The 3,814-nt window shown below is 44.2% G+C and overlaps 1 long non-coding RNA gene across 1 annotated transcript; it reads left to right on the top strand.

Annotated features, from left to right (window-relative positions):
- Nucleotides 1–1,775: 1,775 nt before the first annotated feature.
- Nucleotides 1,776–3,252, top strand: LOC144366845 (uncharacterized). The gene is made up of 2 exons (XR_013425990.1): nt 1,776–1,948; nt 2,105–3,252. It is a non-coding gene; the product is annotated as an uncharacterized LOC144366845 (long non-coding RNA).
- The last annotated feature ends 562 nt before the right edge of the window (nt 3,253–3,814 follow it).

Consider the following 3,814-nt stretch of genomic DNA (forward strand, 5'->3'; position numbering starts at 1 on the left):
TACCCTGTTTCCTTAAATCTTGTTGCGTTAAATGAGTTAAAATATGCAAAGTGCTTAGAGCAGTGGTTGGCACTTAGTAAGTGCTTTAAAAGTTCGTTACACATATAATTTAATAACGTGAAGCAACAAAGGCAAAGTAATCACTAGAATGAAAATGATAAATATTATGGGACTAAAAGTAGTGGCTATTATACTTTCATAAAGTTCTTACAAAATACTTAGCAAGTGTAAGGCCCTGGGTTCAGCACCATTAAAAAAAGGAACCATTTTTATATACATAAAATATATAAGGATCTGTGTGACCTTATACTTTTTATTTTATATTATTAAAATTAGAAAAAAAAATCTGAATCCAGTTACAATACCCTCAATGACTGTTTACATTATATGCTTCCAAAGCTCAGAAACACACTACCCCAATTGAGTACACTACTGCATTTGAGAGAAAGCAGAAATTACTTCTACCAATAAAAGAAACTTTCATATCAGCAATAACTCAGACACATGATTCCTTGCCTATACACTGACCAAACTTAGTTATTCATATCTGACCAAATTTTCACACAGCACACCAAACTTCTATAGAGAAGAAGCAAACACCTGAGCACACAGAATAGGCATTAGCACTCCTTCAATTCCTCCCCTGGGATCCAGACTTGGCTTACTCTGCACAAGGGATTTTCTTAAGCAAGTTTTCTTAGTTCACCCTGTCATCTGACCCTTCTTCCAAGCCATGTCTACACCCAGGGTAGATTATTTACTTAAATACCACATCACTATATTTCTTAGACATCCTTAGTACTCAAGAGTAGTTGTCTCCCCCAGCATTACCTTAGAAATGTAGAATATTAAGCTGCATCAACCATCTACTAAATTAGAATCTGCATTTTTAACAAGAGCTCCAAGTGATTCCTATGAACATTCAGGTTTGAGTACTGTTCTGACACTGCTGCAGATCGTTGTGATAATTAAGTGTTCGACTACATGTGAATTCAGAAATTTGGTATGAAAAATCACCAATACATCTGAAAAGTCCAAAAAACAAATAACCAATCTGAATTGGTTATAAATTTGACACTGACAAAGGTGTTCAGTGATTTTTCAGCAACGCTACGTTTAATGACTCCTGCTTTTATTTTGTGCAATAGCCCAACACTAATAATGTACAATTTGGAGAGGTGGGGGGACTACATTTTGATGTAGGAAGACTACTACAAAGTGATAGAAATTTCAGAGCGCTCGTAAGTTAAAATTTCGGGATTTACTACAATTCAGAGTTGATAAATACAACTCTGTCCAGAAAGTCATTCTTCAAGGAAGATAACATCTGAAAGATGCAAACTTGAACAGTTCATATTCCCCGAACTACAACTATTTAGTAACTGGTACTAACCATAACCTTAGGTCACATGTAAGAAAAGAATCTTGTTTGGGAAGGCTGTTGCCAGAAGGGGAAAAAAAAAAAACTTTCACCCCCCGCAAAGTTTCTCCACATGTCCCAATGGATAGGCCTCAAACTTGCACGTTCTTACAGGTGAATAAGCTGAGGTCGTATTACAACAAACCAAGGAAAAGTTAAGGCAAGGTTTCTCTATTCTAAAAGCCGCATTTTAGAAGGCTGAAGGACTCCGGGCCCACTTCGCTTCCGGCCTGCGAAGGAAGCGTGCCTCCCAAGGCTGAAAAGAACAAGGAAAATGACCAAGTAGGAAGTGAAGCCCTACTGCAGCCACCAAGCTCTGCCCTCTAGCAGGCTGGCCTTCCAGACTAGCCCCTGACCTCCCGCGAGAGGGAAGGCAGGCTGGCTGGAGGCAGCACCCCGCCCACCTCCCAGCTGCCTGCCAGAAGCCACAGACGCGGGGCGGGCGGCAGCTGCCAGGGGCCTTCCCGAGACGGCGGCGCGAGGGGAGGCAGGACCAGTCCTGAGAAGCCGGCGCGGGAGCGACTGCATGTGAGGGGCTGCACTGGAAAAGGCAGAGGGCTTGGGCTTTTTTACAATTATCATCATCATCATTATTTTGTTTTACCGGTGGCGCAGATGGGTTCCCCAGCTCCTATTCCCTGAATCCTCCTCCTCCCCTCCTCTTTCTCTCTGTCTCTCCCTTAGTCTGCCGGGAGCTCGGGGAACCTGCCGGCCAGGCCAGACCTGAAAGAGAACAGGGCGGGAGTGGGTGGCAGCGGTGACCAGCGGCCACGTGAACACGCTCGCGCCTTAACGGAGGCCGTCTCCTGTAGCGCGCCCTCCCGGCGCTCCACCTCTAATAATCCCGCGGCCCGCGGGCCTGGAACGCTCTTGCATAGGCGCCTGCGCGGGCACCGGACTCGCTCGCTCTCGGGGCCAGGTGTCAGGGGCCCAAGAGGCCGGAGTAGGTGGGGAGTGAGCCTGAGGCCGGCAGTCCTCCCATCAGCCGGCTGCTAGGGCGCATGCGCGCAGCGCTTCCGCCCGCCTTCCAGCTGCTGGAGGTTGAGTCCGCAATTGTGTCTTCTTTCCAAGTTTGCACCCACCAGAACCTTCATAGTTGGGACTGAGGAGGAGAGAAGTCAGCCCGTGGGACCCGTAAGACTTGGCGCTCCTGCCGAAAATTTTACATCTTGTCCCATGTAAAGGACCTTCCCATTTGACGTTTTTCTGTAGCTGAGTAGTCCTCTGACCCAGGTCGTCTATCATTCTGAAATTTATCCAAAGCTGTCGGACTCACTAGCACTCTGTGGAAACCTACTTTGTTATAAAATCCATAGAAGTATAAATGTCATAAAAGTTATTTTTATAAGCCCACAGTGCTAAACTCAGGTTTTATCTTTTCCTTACAACCTAGAACTGAATCTTCAGCCCAGTACTCTCTCCCTGAAGGAATGATGACAGGTCACCTGAAAACAATCAATGTCTAAACCCTTGCCTTGTTGCCCTTGACCTCTGGTTAATCAAGATTTAAGATTCCCTTCAGCTGGAGCACGTGGGACCCTGGTGTTTATTTCCCCAATATGAAAATCCTTTGAATGGTAATGCTAATTAGAGTGGTAAATGCTTCACCTAGTAAAAAAGATTTATGATCTTTTATTAGGCTATCTTTACAAAGAGCTCCAAAGAAAATTGATTCTGTTGGTTCCTGAAAAGGGAAACTAAGGCAGAGAAAGTTCAGATTTCCAAAAGTTAGCTACCTTGAGAGGAAGATGCCTGTGTGGGAGACCTTCCTTCATACACAAAGGCTCCACTTCACATAGGGATTTCCTCTTTTTCTGTCACCTTTCTTTCCATTACAAAAACTAAGCAGGTTAAGTTAGAGCCTCTGGCTGGATTTAATCAGGGCTAATAAATGTATAAACTTCCTAATTGGATGTTCTGGCTAGACTAGTCATTGTTATCATTAGACTGGTGGATACTAACCTGATGATGTTCAAGAAAAGAGACTAGCAACAAAACCCTAGGAAATGTTGGGATGTATGCTTAGGAAAAAACAGGCACAGACAGCCCCAATTTATTTTTTTGATGGTGCAAAATCTACTTGCATTCTGTAGAAACTAGTTTGAATTTCAGTCTTCACCAGACTAATGATAAGTGATATGATTATCTTGGTACTGGGCAGCAATAGCCAGCTGTAGTTCTGTCAACCATATGATCATGAAGGTAAACAACCAATGTTCTATAGTGTACCTAGTGGACTTTCTTCTCTGGCCTCCAAAACTTTTCTCACCCCAGATCCTCATCACCTCTTTCCTGAACTACTAAGGATTGAGCCGGTTCTAGGTCACTCAAGCACCCAGGTTACCTTATCAGTTTATTAGGCAAAAAATGAGATGTGGGGAACCAGCCCAGTCA

This window comes from Ictidomys tridecemlineatus, chromosome 9 (genome assembly GCF_052094955.1).
Source record: "Ictidomys tridecemlineatus isolate mIctTri1 chromosome 9, mIctTri1.hap1, whole genome shotgun sequence".
NCBI classification, from domain to species: domain Eukaryota; kingdom Metazoa; phylum Chordata; class Mammalia; order Rodentia; family Sciuridae; genus Ictidomys; species Ictidomys tridecemlineatus.